Genomic DNA, 15604 nt, shown 5'->3' with positions numbered 1-15604 from the left:
TTATCTCCCAAAGAGACATAAATTTGATCAGATATCCACATGCAAAATACCTTCACAAGAGCTAAGAAAGCCAGGCGCGAGGTCACAGGCCCTGGTCATGGTGTCACAGTGAGAGAAGACACACTGACCAGAACATGAAGGGAGGTCCTCCTCCACCTGCTTGGCTCACCCTCCAGACCCAGGCAGCAAGCACGCAGAAGGCTACCATCCACCCAGGGTGAGGAAGAAGGGATGTGCACATAGGGTCTGCACTGGCCTCAAATGCCACACCGGGCACGAAGCAGACTCATGGCCCTTGACACCACCATACCTGTGGACCAGGTCAGAAGACCCACACCAATGCCAGGTGAGAGCCTGAGAAATGAACTCGAGCTTTGGCACAGGCCACTGCTTTCCAATCGCAGTGAGTGACCCTGGGTTCTGGACAGGCCTCAGTGGCAGGAAGCCCTCAACAGCCATGGGCTTCAGGTGCCCCTCAGTGCTGTGCTGGCCTCAGTGGCCACAGGATTTGAACCCAGGGGCCATGGCGGTCTTGGGCTTAGATGCACAATGGTGGCAGCAGTCACAGGCTTAGGGACATAAGATGGTCTCCCTGGTCTATCTAAGTAGACTTACTGCTGGAGGAGATTCCCGGAAACATCCAGACTGTGCAGACTGGAATAAAAACTTCTTCAGTGAACAGGTATCATCATATGGAAAAGAATCAGGGTTACATAACATCACAAAACAAAAAATTAAAGTGTCAATGATCAAGTCTAAAGAGATGGAGGCCCGGGGATTTAGCTCAGTGGCACCGCGCCTGCCTCGAAAGTGCAAGGTCCTGAGTTCGATCCCCCGTACCAAAAACAAACAAACAAACAAAAAAGAGATAGAGATGTCTGAACTACTCAACAGAGAATTCAAAATAGCGGGACTGGGGATTTAGCTCAGTGGTTCTGCCACCTGCCTTGCAAGCACAAGGTCCCGAGTTCAATCCCTGGTACCAAAAAAAAAAAAAAAAGAATTCAAAATAGCTTTTTAACGGAAGCTCAGTGAACTGCAAGAAAATACAAAGAAACAACTCAGAAATGTATCTGAGAAATTTAGCAGAAAGATTGAAATAATTTTTTAATTACATAAATCCTGAAGCTGAAAAATACAATAAATAAAACAAAAGTTACAATAGAAGGCACAAACAGCAGGGTGGGTCAAGCAGAAGAATTTGTGAACTCGAAAACAGGTTATTTGATAACATATAATCAGAGGAGAAAAATAAAAAACTTCAGAAAATCTTGTGGGATTTAAATGACAGCATCAAATGAACAAATGTACAAGCCACCAGCATTTCAGAGGGAGTAGAGAAAGATAATGGAATACAAAGCTTATTTAAATAAATAATAGCCAAAAATAACTGTCCTATAGAAATGAGGGAGCAATAAAGATTTCCAAACAAACAAAAGCTCAGGCAGTTCATCACTACTAGACTTGTATTATAAGAAATGTGAAAGAAAATTCTTTAAGCTGAAAAAAATGATCCTAAAGATATCAACCTACGCATAACAAAATAATATTAGTCACCAAAAATTAAATCCTGCCACTTGTGTCGACATGGACAAGCATGGAGGACATTGTGTTATGTGGAAAAACCATGAAAAAAAAAAAATCACGTGATTTCCCTCCTAGGTGGAATCTGAAGAAGTCGACCTCATAGCAGTCAAAGGTAGAAGGCTGGTTATCAGAGGAGAGTGTGGCTGGGGAGAAACAATGGGGAGATACTGGCCAAGGGGTTGATGATTCCAGTTCGTTAGGAGGAATAAGTTCAAAAGATCTATTGCAAAGCATAGTGACTCTAGTTAATGATAATATATTCTTAAAATGCAAAAAGAGGTGTGATTAAGTGTTCTCGTTATGGAAAGGACAATTCTGTGAGTTTTTGCTAAGTACATGGTTACATTCCACAATGCATATATACTTTAAAACATTATGTTGTAGAAGATAAGTAACATGTAATTTTATCTACCAATTTAAAAAGTACTCAACCCCAAACAGGATAATTGTGTAGGTAGCAAACAACAGAGTTACAAAATCTTTGAAGCAAAAGCTGCTAGGATGGAAAGGTAACCTAGACAAATCCATAATTATACTTGAAGACTTTAACACCACCCTTTCAACAATTAATTTGTTTTTAAAAATCAATTAGACAAAAGCACCAATGATATACAACCCAACAATTGACAGGATCTAAGAACACTCCATAACACCAGAATACACATTTTCCAGTGTCCATGGACTATACACCAAGATAAGCCATACAATGGGCCACAAAAGCAACTTCAACAAAGTGAAAAGAGTGGAAATTATACATCATGTGTTCTCTAAGCACAGTGGAATCAAACTAGAAAGTTGACAAGTGTGATAACAGAATAAATCCTAAAACCTTGAAAAACCAAACAACACACTTCTAGATACTCCACGGGCCAAAGAGAGAGTTGCAAAGGCAATAAATGTCAAAGTGTAAGACATCAAACCATGTGGGACACAGCCCAAGTAGTACTGAGAGAAAATTACAGCATCAGATGTGTATATTAGAAGAAAGAAAGAAAAGTCTCAAATAATAGTCTAAGCTCCTGTCTGAAAAACCTAGGAAAAGGGAACAAAATAGACTTAAAGCAACAAGAAGGAATTAAATATTAATGCCAAACTAGAAACTGATAAAAGCAGAAAGCTAACAGAGAAAAATCAGTGAAAGAAAGACCTCTAACAAGACAAAGAAGAAAAGATGACATGAATTACAATATATATGGAATAAAAGATATGATATCACTTTAGATACTGCAAACACCAAAAGAATAATAAAGAAACACTATGAGCAACTCTATATGAGTTGCTCTGTACACATAAAGTCAGTAACTTAAACTAAATGGACCAAGTTGTCTAAAATAATAAGTCACCACACCTCATTCATTCATTCATTCTTTTTTTTTTTTGTACCGGAAATCGAACTCGGGTCCTTAGCTTGCGAGGCAGGTGGTGGACCACTGAGCTAAATCCCCGGCCTTCATTCATTCATTTTTGAGACAGGGTCTTGCTGTGTAGCCTAGGCTGGCCCTGAACTCCTGGCAATCCTCCTGCCTCAGCCACCCAAGTGCTTGGATTATAGGTCTACACCACCACATCTGGCTAGCACACCTCTTGTGACATGAAATAGATCATTTGAATAGCCTTATAATGTTTGAGAAATTTGATTAATAATTTAAAACTTTAAAAAGGAAGAAAAATCAAATCTCAAGGTCCAGGTGGTGTCACTGGAGAATATACCAAATATTTAAAGGGGAATTAACATAATTCTGTATAATGTTTCCTCGGAAAACAAGGAGGTGACATTTCCCAATTCGCTTATAAAGTTAATTTTTCTTTTGGTGCTGGGGATCGAACTCAGGACCTCAAGCTTGCGAGGCAGGCGTGGTAACGCTGAGCTAAATCCCTGGCCCTATAAAATTAATATTACTGTCATACAAAACCCAAAGATTGTACCAGAAAGAAAACTGCAGATCAATCCTCCTCACAAATATGGATATAGTATTAGACATAGTATAGAAACCCTTAATAAAATGCTAGCAAACAGAATTCATCAATATGTAAAAATAAGTATTTATTCATCAACAATCCACGACAGTAACAGCGTAAAGAAGAACGTTTTGATCTAATTAATCAACACAAACAGCACCATTCATGCTTTCTAAAAAATAATCTCAGGAAAATAGGAATGGAGGAGAACTTTCTCAGCTAGAGCAGCCGAATCTTCAAAAATCGTATGACTACTAGTGAAAGACGGAAGGCTTTCCTCCCTAAGGCTCACAACAAGAAAAGAATACTCATTCTGACCATTCTTATTCAGCACAATGCTGGGAGTTCTAGCCAGCACGATAAGGTAAGAAAAGTAAACAAAAGGTATACAGAGTGGAGAGAAAGAAATAATACCATTCTGTTCTTATTTGCAGACAACACAATCATCTACATAGAAAATCCTAAGTAATCTACCGAAAAATCCAAAAGCCAAGAAGAGACTTCAGGAAGGCTGCAAAATGAACATACACATTAGTCAATATTTTGTATACTGGCAACACATCCGTGAAAGCAAAATTAAAAGTATAGTATCATTTGCCATCACTCAAAATTAATACATAGGTATAAAATAACTAAGCATGCACAGGATTTGCATGTTGGAAACTACACAATGCTAATGAAAGAAATAAAAAATAAGGGAATAAATGGAGAGACAATGTGTTCATGGGCTGGAAGATTTAACAGAGTAATGATTCGGTTCTTTCCAAATTGACACAAAAGCTTAATGTAGTTTCTACCAAAGTCCCAGCAAAAGACTTTGACAGAGACCATAGTATTCTAATATTTATACAGAAAAGTAAAAGAAATAAACTAACTAAAATAACTTTGAAAAAAGAATAAATTTGGAGAAATCCATCTGCCCAATTCCAACACTTATTATATCAACATGATATCCAAATTGTAAGGTACTCACGTAGGTACAGATGCACAAGCCAAGGGGTCAGAGCAGAACCCAGAAGTAGACCTATTCTGGTACCTCCAGTCGATTTTCACAAAAGTGAAAAAGCAATTCAGTGAAGTTGATTGCATTTTCACCAGATGTCTAGAACAACTGGACATCCATAGATAAAATAAGAAACTCAACCTAAGTCTCACACCTTAAACAAAAATTAACTCAAAGTAGATCACAGACGAATGCAAAACATAAAAGCTGTAACACTGTCAGAATAAAACATGAAAGAAAATCCTCAGCTCGAGGGCTAGACGATGAGTTCACAGATTTGACAACAAATGTATGATTTATAAAGAGGAAAAATTAAAATTACACTGCACCAAAATTAAAATCTTTGCTCTGTGAAAGACCATGCCAAGAGTATGGAAAAACAAACTACAGAGCGGGAGAAAATATTTGCAAACTCCTTATCCAACAAAGGACTAGTATTTGGAATATATAAAGATTTCTCAAAACTCAATGGTATAAAAACAAATGATCCAATTAGAAAACAAGCAGCAGATATGATTTTTCACTTTAGGGGAGACATAGCTAGCAATTAAGCACATCAAAGATGTTCAAAATCATTAAACATTAGGGAAATGCAAATTAAAGCTACAATGAGTCCTTACTCACCTATCAGAAAGGCCAAAATAAAAAATACTTATACACCAAGGCCAATCAGAAGGCAAAGAAGCTGTATCATTCATACAACACCGGTGGAAAATGAACGTGGTACATCCCCACGCTAGAAAATTGATTGACACTTTCTTATAAAGATGAACATGCATGTACCATCTGACCCACCCTCCTGGGCTTTAATTCCAGATAAACGAAGCTGTAGGTTCTACAAAACCATGTACGCAAATGTTTATCACAGCTTCATTCATAATAGTCTGGAAAGGGAAGTAACCCAGCTGTCCTTCAACATTTAAGTGGTTAAAACTGCAATGCATCCGTATCAAAGAATTTGACTTAAGAATAAAAAGGAATAAACCACTGATATGTACAACAATGAGGACAAAACTCCACAGAGGGATTCTAGATTTTTTAAGAGCCAATCATAAAAGGTCATGTAGTGTATGATTCAATTCATACAAGATTCTTTAAAAGACACAATTATTGGAATGGTGAACAAATTCCAAAAATGTTTTCAAATCTCACAGAAGTAAAAACACAAAAACAAAAGTATATATAAAAACTGATGAAATCCAAATAAGGCCTCTACTTATATTATAGCAATGCCAACTTCCTTGCTTCTAAAGATACACCGTAGCTGTGTGAGCTGCTATCCACAGGGGAAACTGGGTGAAGGACACCCAGTTCTACTATGTGTGCACCTTTTCATAAGTCAAATTATTTCAAAAGAACTTATCATTTTAAACAACATTTAATATTTGTATTTTCTTATCTCCAACTGATTTTGAAGAGACAGACAGCTCCCTCATTCCAGCACCTGCATGTCCATGTGATTGCTATGAAGACACAGCCACCACCCTGGGAAGAACACATCCATTCACTGCCTTCAGACTCAGAATTCTCATTACTGTCTACACTGCAGCTCCATTTGTATTCCGTGCTCCATTCAGCCGAAGTGGAGAAAGAGTCTCAGACAGCTCGGTTCCTACCCTTCGCTCCTTTCCCTGAGAAGATGGCCCAAATTCTGGGAACCTTATATGGAGCCTGGTATCAGTGCAGGTGCGAGGGTTACAGAAAGGAGGGGTCAAGACCCTCTGTGTCCCTGGGCCACCTGCCCTCGCCTGAGGGTCTGTCACATCATCGCTGCTCTTCACTGGCTTATAAGGAGTCAGGAGGCCACTCCGCACCCAGGAGCAGCACATCTGTGCCACCTGCATTCGTCACTGCTGTGACCAAGCACCATACACTTGCTGCCTTGAACATCACAGAAATATCACTTACAGTGCTGGAGTTAGCAACCTGAAATGGTCTTGGGAGTGAAAACCAAGGCATTGGCAGGCTGCTTTTCTGTGGGAATCCAGCAGAGGACCTGATTTCTTGACCTTTCCTCCTAGTAGAGGTTGCCTGCCTCCCTCAGGTGTGGCAGCACCACTGTAACTTCTTGCTTCCACTGTCACCTCTCTCTCTCTCTGACTCTGACTGTGACAGTTAATCTTGATTGTCAGCTTGTTCAGCCTGAGGGACACTTAGACTAGTAAAGCACACTTCGGGGTGGATGATGGGGGCATGACCTTAGGATCTATATCTAGTGCTTGGCCCATTCCTCTGCTTTCAGTTTCCTGGCTGCCATGGGGTGAGCAGCTTTCCTCTGCCATGTGCTTCTGCCTTGGAGCCCACCAACCATAGACTGAACCCTCTGAAACCATGAGCCCAAATAAACCTTCTTTCTTTAAGTTGGGGGTATCAGGTGTTTGTCCCAGTGACAGAAAGTTGACCAATACTCTGCACCTTTACCTCCCTCTCATAGAGATTTGTCTCACAATAACTCATCCCAATGTTCCAGGATAATTTCCTCATCCCCAAACCATTAACTTAATTACATATCGAAGTACCTTTTACCACATACAGTAACACACACGGGTTCCACTCTTGACACAGGATCATAGCACACTGGTTACTATTGCTTCACAGCAAACCACCCCAAAACATGAGGGTATAAAACAATTATATTATTATGGTAGAAGCCACATTGTTTTTTGCAACATAATCTCAGAAATGATATAGATTCATTTCTGCCAAATATTATTGTCAAAGCACTGCACAAACCTATCCAGGTTCAAGAGAGGGGAAATATATCCTACACTCCTGATGGATGATGGTAAGATCATCCTCACATGCAACAACAGTGCTGTGGAACAGACAATGGGAAGCAGCACGGCGTTCTCCTGTTTTCCACACTGGACAGCCACTTTCTCTGGTGTCTTGCTACCCAGCCACTTATCACACAGGCCCTCTGAGCTTTGATCTCACAGACTTGATGGTGAATAGTTCCACCTCCCTTGTATTCGCCTGAGGAACAGCCATCTGAGGAGCTCTGTCTTCTTGTGCCAAGGCAAAAGCATCCATCCCTGGGGACAAATGACTTTATCTTTCCCATATGTTCTCTCTACAATGTATCATTCATGACTGAAGTTCTGTTCTGCTCCCATAAAGATCCATATTTTTAGAACTAAAAAGCCAAGCATTTGTTCAAGAATGCAATTTTTGTCTCATTCCTCCCCCAAGTTCTCATCCCTACATGGACAGGGTACACCGGAGGGAAAGGGGTAGGACATGGATGGAAGCCAGACTCTAGGAAACATCCAGAAGTGGTATTCTGCCACAGGCACTAAGCTCACAACAGCATGTGTCCTCTGTCAGGGTCTCTAAGGGATTCCTCCCAGCCCCAGGATAAACAGTGTTCATTTTTCCCTACCAAGGTTGGAACAAGCTGGCAAATAAAACAGAGTACATATGGAACACAAACCATGGTCCTTATTACTGGTAGCAGCCAAGGGGAAGAAAGGAGTTCCCCAAATTCAAATGCTGAAATCCTGTGCCCCATTGTGCTGCTATTTGGAGATTGGGAATTTGGGAGGTAATTAGGGTTTGATGAAGTCATGAGAATGGATCTTACATGATGGGATTAATGTCCTTATAAGAAGAGGCCATAGATGGCTCTCTCTCCCTGCCTTCCTCCCTCAAAGTACACACAAAGATTTCATCCAATCACACAAAATTATAGCCACCTCAGAATGAAACCTACTTTGCCAGCACCTTGATCTAGCCTTCCTAGCCTCCAGAGCTGTCAGAAAATAAGAAGTATCTGCTGTGTAAGCCCGCAGTCCAATGCACTTTATTACGGCAGCCCGAGCTGACTAATACAGATTTGGCAGTAAGAGGGAGTACTGCTACAACAAATCCCTAAATATGCAAGAGCAGGTTTGGAACTGGATAGTGGGTCCAGGCTGAAGAGCTCCTGGGTGCATGCTAGAAATGTGGATGTAAAGAGCAGTTCTGCTACATGCTCAGAAAGAAAAAAGGAAAGCTGGAGAAGTGTCAATCAGAGAATACACAAATAATGAGCAAAGTGTTAGAGATATGGACAGTGAAGATCATTTGCTGAAGGCTCAGGTGAAGCAGTAAGTCACTGAAAACTGGAAGAAAATCAACCTTGTCATGGAGTGGCAGAGAACTCAGAGGAACGGGGTTCTAGTGCTTGTGAGAGGCAGATCTTCTAAGCAATGAAATTAAATATTTGGCTGAGGAGACTCCAAAGCAAAATATGGAAGGGGTAGCTTGGTTCTTCTAACTCCTTAACATATGAGACAAAAGGAGAGAGATGGATGGAAGAAGGAACTGATAAGCAAAAAGACACAGAACTTGAAGATTTGGAAACCTCTCAGCCTATCCATATTGTAAAAACGAGGTGGGGGGGCATGTTCCAAAAAGAACACCCAAGGTGTGGCTGGACTATCACTCAGTAAAGAGTGCGTGGGACTATACAAATGGAAGCACTATTGGTCGGACCTGAGACTAAAGAGAGAAAGCTGTTAGACTGCTTGGACTGGACAGGATGGGACAGATGCTCAGCAGTGAACTGTGCTATTCACCAGGAAGAAGGAAAAGTTACCCCACGGGTGAGGAGTTACGGATCATCAGGGTCACTGTCACTGTGTGGTTTCAGCAGGCTGGGGGGCTCTACCTGGCCTGCACAGCAGGACCGCCTGGCCCAGCCAAGGGCCAGGACTCTGCCGAGAGCTGTAGGGTAATGCTGCTGCCTCCGAGGGCCTGAATGCAAAACCAAAGACAGTCGTTCTCAAGCCTGAAGAGCTCATGAAATTTGCTGTGCTGTTCTTGGACTTTCTGGTAATCCATCACCCCTTTCTCCCTTCTGATTGCTGCCTTTTGGAATGAGAATGTTTGCCCTATGCCTGTGCCACCACTGTATTTTGGGAGCACATAACTTATCTCATTTCAAAGGTTCACAACTAGAAAGCAATTTTTGCTCAGAATGGGTAACACCCTTAGAGTCACCCACATGCAATTTAGATATCACTTAGTGAGACTTTAGAGTTGATGCAGGACTGAGTTAAGATCTTTGGGACTGTTTCAATAGAATTCTACATTTGAGAAGCATGAGAAACTTGGGGTATCAGGTGTGGAGTATTATTATAGACTGAATGTTTTGGACCCCCTTCCTATGATGGTGATTGCAGGTGGGATTTGTTATGGTTTGGCACTAAAATGTCTCCCAAAAACCATGGGCTAAAGGCTTGGTGACCAGCTGCGGCACTGTTGGGGTGAGGGAGATCTCAGGCAATGGAAGTTAGAGGAAGTTGGCACTAGAGGGCATGCCCTGCAGGATACAGGACTACAGCCCTGTGCTCTCTCCCACTATACCTCCTGTCCACCACAAGTGAGCCATTTTGCTCCAACAAATGATCCCTGCTGTGGGTCTCACAACAGAGCCAAGTGACTGTGGACTAAAACCTCAAAACCGTGAGCCAAAACAAACCTTTCCTTCCTCAAGCTGTTTATCTCAGGTATTTCTTTCACAGAGACTCAAAGCTAACTGACACAAGGTCTTTGGGAAGAAATTAGGACTGGGGAAGGCTGTGAGGGGCTCGTGATGGGATTTGTGGCCATATAAGAAGGGACATCAGTGTGCTCTTCTGCATTCTCTCCATTCACAAAGAGAAGGCCCCGTGAGCACAGAGTAAGCACAGTTAACACTGTTCTCGTGGATTATTTTTGCTGTTATCTTTCATTTGTTATAATCATTGTCAAATTGTCTTATTCCCATTATGCTAGATAAAAAGCTCCTTTTTTGTTATTACTAAATATAGCATTTAAGTTTTCAATGTGAAGTAATATAAATAAAAATGCTAAATAAGTAACACTACAGGTAATAGATATGCTGGTGGAGCAAAAATCACAAAGGTGGTATGTACATGAGTTAATTTGAAAGATACAGGGAATGGGAAACAAGCAGGATCACAGTCAGTCAAACTTTCATTCAGGTCCTGCGTGTGAGTTATTAGCTGCATGAGCCATGGACAAGCCTGAAACTTCCTTCCTTCCTCAAATAAAGGAGACCATGAGCCTACTCAGAAGGTTGTTGTCAGGATTACTTGGGGCAAATCGTAAGAAGCACTTCCCAGGTGGCTCTGCACATAGTGGGCACTTGGAGCTCCCGTTACAGTGTTTATCTCTGAAGAATGGAAACCTGTTTTTGCCTGCCCCAAACGGAAAGTTAACTCCAGTACCTACTGAGTGTCTATGCTTGATGAGTATTACCTACAAGTACCAATCTGCTTAGAACCCAGGGCCTGTGTGTCAGTTCTGAGGCTAAAGCCAGCTGTTCTATAAGAAACAACTGAAACCCAAAAGCCTTCAGAAGCGTGGCCAGGCCAGGCATCATGGATCAGGAGTCCCCCTTCTCCCTACGGATGCTATCAGAACAATTCTTCCTCCAGAGCTCAGCCAGAAGTAGATCTGGAATATTAAGATATACCTGCAGAGACACGTGGATAATACATCCTGCCTTCAGATTGTGTTAGTTACTTTGCTCTCGTTGCTGAGACAAAATACCCAACACCCAAAGTTAAAGGGGGAAAGGTTTACTTGGCTCACAGTAGAGGTTTCAGTCCATAATCGGCTGGCTCCAAGGCAGGGTGGCACAGGGGCAACTGTTCGTGGTAGACAGAGGGTAGCAGAAGCAGCAAGGGACCTTAGCAGTGTCCTTCTGCCCCTTTCACCTTATTCAGACTGCTGAGGGCGGGCAGCACTCACACCTTTAATCCTAGCACCCTCGGGCCCAGCCCCTCCATGAATCAGTCACACACTCTACCCTCAGCCACCTTTGAGAAAGCATGGGGCTTTGGGGGGACATCTAAACACAAGCCCTGGCACAGATGTATCAAATACACTTCCGGTATCTATTGCTGTGTAATAAATCACCCTGAAACTCAACAGTGTAGACAGCTCCTGTTTATCATCTTCTCGTGATCCTGTGTGTTGAAGACGGGAGGGTCTTTGCTTGATACGACTACCCCTGGAGCTGCAGCAATGAGGGTCGCACAGGCCGGAGCCTCACGTGGCCCCTCACGTGGCTCGTGTCCGACTGGCTGTCCCCAGGAACTCACAGCGCTCTTGTCACTTGCGACTTGGTTTTCCTTCACAGCAACTCTTCCGACCCCAGGCTTCAGGGCGTGAACATGAGACAAAAGTCAGGGCGCCTGGGCTCCAGCCCCCGTACCACCAGACCTTCAGCTTTCGCTCCTGCGCGATGAGCTGGTAGAGGACCAGTGCGCAGGCCCAGAGCAGAGCGAACATTTCTGGTGCCGGGGATCCGCATAAGCCGAGCCTGAAGCCCAGGCACCACACAGCAGCAGCAGCCCGGGCTCAGCAGCGCAGAAGCGCGGCACTCTGGGCCCCTCGAGGCCAGAGAAGTTGTGCGCGCTCCTGGCCTGCGTGCTTCCCATTGCAGTTACTTGTCAGGCGCCCAGGACATGAGGGCAGGAGAAGCAGGCACTACTACAGTCACCAGGGTGCCTGGCTGCAGGGACCCCACTCAGCGGGGAGACCAGGAAGACTCAAGCGAGTTCATACAGAAGAATGGACAGAAGGACAGACCTTGCTCGGTGCCACCTGCACCCCAGGTTCTGCCAAACGAGAGCCGCAGCGTCTGACAAGAGGTCTGTTTAGCCTCCTCTCAGTACAAAAGCAAACGAAGCAGCAGCACAGAAAAGGCCCTGACCTTAAAGTTACAAGATGTGGACTTTTAACCTTTTATTATTATGATGAACAACATTAATCATTCAAATCAATAGGTAACGCTGTGCCACTTCCACGCCTGCATATATTGTGCGTTCACCTTGTCCTCCCTCCTCTCTTCCCTCCTCCCCTCTGTTCCCCTACTCCCTTTCTGGTCCCTGATAATCTGCCTTCTACTTTCAGATAGTCCTTTTTTCTTCTTTGTTTAGTTTCCACATGAGAGAAAACATGCAGTATCTGCCTCTCTGTGTTTGACTTACTTCACTTTGCATTTTGGTCTCCAGGTCCATCTACTTTCTTGCAATGACAGACTGCATTCTTCTTTGTGGCTGCATAGTATTCCATTGTGCATGTATACCACGTTTTCCTTATTCATTCATTTCGATAGCTTCCTAGGCTGATTCCACATCTTGGTTTTTGTCAAGAGTGCCACAATAAACATGCATATGTGGGCATCTCCTTTGAATGTTTTGAACGCTTCCTCCTGATATATACCCGGAGTGGGACAGGTCACACTGTAGGTCTATTTATAACTCCATACTGTGTTCCACAGTGGCTGCACTGATTGACATCCCTGTCAACAGTGCCAAAGGACTCCTTTTTCTCTACCTCCTTGCCAGTGTTTGTTGTTTGTTGTTGTTTTTACAACAGCCATTCTAACTGGAATGAGATGGATCTCTACGTGGTCTTGGTCTGTCTTTCCCTGATGGCTGAAGATATTGAGCATTTTTTCATATATTATTGGCCAGTTCTACTCCTTGAGAAGTGTCTATTCGGATAGCCTGTCCATTTTTTGATTGGACTTATTTTCATTGTTGTAAATTTTTGAGTTTTTATGTATTTTGGATACAATATTTTGTCAGATGAATAGATGCCAAAGGTCTCCTATTCAGAAGGGTGTCTCTTCATTCTACTGATTGTTCCTTTGCTGTGCAGAAGCATTTTAATTTGATGTAATCAATTTGGCAATTCTCACTTTTGTTTCCTGAGCTATCCAGGCAATCACTGCCCATGGCAGTATCTCAGTGTTTCCCGTTTTCTGCCGTAGCTTCAAAGTTTCGGGTCCTACATTAGGGTCTTTGCTTCATTTTGAGTTGATTTTTGTACAGCGTGAGAGAAAGGGATCTAATTTCAACCTTCTACTTGTGGATGTCCAGCCCCTCTACCACCATCTGTTTAAAAGGGGGGAATGTTTTTGCAAGACTGGGGTTTAAATCATTCTGATTTACCCTGTGAACTTGGACTAACTACCACAACCTGGACAAGCTTTAACATTCTCCTCTGTAAAATGGACAAAACGGAATGGCTCTGCTAGCTTTGGGGGTTGATGTGAGAATCAAATCACCATCAGTTCTGGCTCTTCCCATTTCATGAACTTTCAGTTCACACTCTAAGCAAGTTCTAACTACTGCCAAGTGATGCTCTTACTATCAGCCTGAAGACACAAGTCCCAGCTGCAGTTCTACCAGCATCATGGTTTCCTTTCAAAGCATGGAGAACATCACACCAAGCTGCAGGAAGATACAGGAGTGGAGGGACACAGCATCTACCCAATGGGGCTCTCTGCCCTCCCTCTTGAAGGCCACACTGTATCTCCTTCTGACCCATGCTACACTTGGTAAACTGTTCACTGATAGTTTCTGCTTCTTTTAAGAGTTTTAGAATGGAAAAAATCAAATAAATGCAACCTATGGACAGACTATAATTAGTAACCAGTAGGATTGCTGTTTTCTTGGTTTTGCCTGCTTCCCTGCATGGGGGGGGGGGTCCTCCACTTATAAAAATATTTACCCAGCATGCATGGGCAGGAGTCACACGGCTGAAGGAGTAGCCCTGTGATTCACATCTCAACCCCACACCTCTGCCACTCCCTCCACACCTCCTCTGGCTCCTAGGCATTGCAGCTGTTTCTCCCAAGACCATGAGCTTCTCAGGGTTGGTACTGTCACTTTTATTTCTTCTCCTGGTGCCATTTCCAAATTTTCAAAACTTCCCAAGCAGGCCTGGCTCTCACCAAATTATGAAGTGGAAGACATTCTTTCCTTTCACGGGCACCTAGCAAAACCATGACCTTTTGTCCTTTGTTGGCTTTGAACCACCAACAAAGGTTGGGATCCAGGTTCTACTGCTGGGATCCAGGACTTGGCTTTGTGACTCTGGAGAAGTTTATCAACCTTCCTGAACTTCAGTCTCCCAGTCTGTAAAACTGGGAAAGCAATACTTGCCAGGCAGGTGGCTCTAAGGGTTTGAGAAGATGACTATGAAACCTTGGTGAGGTGCCAGGCCCCAGGAGAGGCTCAAGACCTCTGCTGCTCCAAGGCTGCCCTAGGAGGCGGCTAGAGCTCAGGTGTGATCGGAAAGGGGGAGCGTGTGGTGGGTAAAGAGCTCTGCCTCTCTGAGCACAGACTCCAGCCCCCCCACTCACCTGGCAAGGCCCCACATTTCTGAGCCCCTGCTCTAGGAAGCAGGGAAACCACACAGCAGATCTTAATGGGCTCCCAGGCCTGCTCAGAAATCCTCCAGGCCCCTAGGCTTCCACAGGTCCTCAGGGCCAAGGTCATTTTCCTGAGCATGGCAAATGTCTCTCTCACTGATTCTCTCCTGGCTGTGCAGTGGTTTCCCATGACATCTGAGGACACTGTTCAGTGCCTGATGGAAAGCCTGCTTGCAGATTGTCTGCATTTTTAAATTTAATTTCTGACGTGTTAAATGTCAATATATTTGTAAAACGCACATAAATAAAGACTATTTGGGGTCCTCAATCACGTAAATGCTTCAAGGCAACCTGAGACAAAATATGTTGAGAATGGCTGCCTGACAGGGTTGTAAACATGAGGTAGCATACCCAAAACACTGAGTACATGCCATGCTGAGAGCGAGAGGTTCCGAGGTTCAGTCCCTACTAACCCTGGGACAATTTAAAGACACTGCAGCACATTGGAAGCCATACTGTCACTCGTCTCCATGAGATCCAAGGGCCTAAAGATACAGGAACTCAGCAGACCTTGCCTCAGGGGGACAGAGGCATCCCCAGACTATTTCTATACATCTGTCTCCACCCAGGAGCAGGTGGCCATGAGTCGGACAAAAGGCAACCCTGGTGTATAGGCGGCACACACCTTTATAACAGCTATTGGGGAGGCTGAGGCAGGAGGATCTCAAATTCATGCCCAGTCTAGGCAACTTAGCAAGGCTCTCTCTCAAAATAAAAAAGAAAAAGAAGAAAAAAAAAGAGCTGGGGATATAGCTCCAGTGGTAGAACTCCAGGGGTTCAATTCCCGGTTCCACAGCAACAGCAACAGAAGGACAGAAAGAAAGTAAATGATCATC

General features: G+C 43.4%; 1 protein-coding gene across 1 annotated transcript in view; it reads right to left on the bottom strand.

Moving 5' to 3' along the window:
- Positions 1–15604, bottom strand: part of LOC147830266 (uncharacterized) — a 33460-nt gene that overhangs the window by 15243 nt on the left and 2613 nt on the right. The gene's annotated exons all lie outside the window — the stretch shown is intronic.

Source organism: Heterocephalus glaber, unplaced genomic scaffold (genome assembly GCF_053883595.1).
Source record: "Heterocephalus glaber isolate CG9 unplaced genomic scaffold, H.glaber_assembly_v1.0 deba00000281, whole genome shotgun sequence".
Taxonomy (NCBI): Eukaryota; Metazoa; Chordata; class Mammalia; order Rodentia; family Bathyergidae; genus Heterocephalus; species Heterocephalus glaber.
The sequence above is the reverse complement of the archived record's forward strand: the minus strand, read 5'-3'. Positions and strand labels throughout refer to the sequence as shown.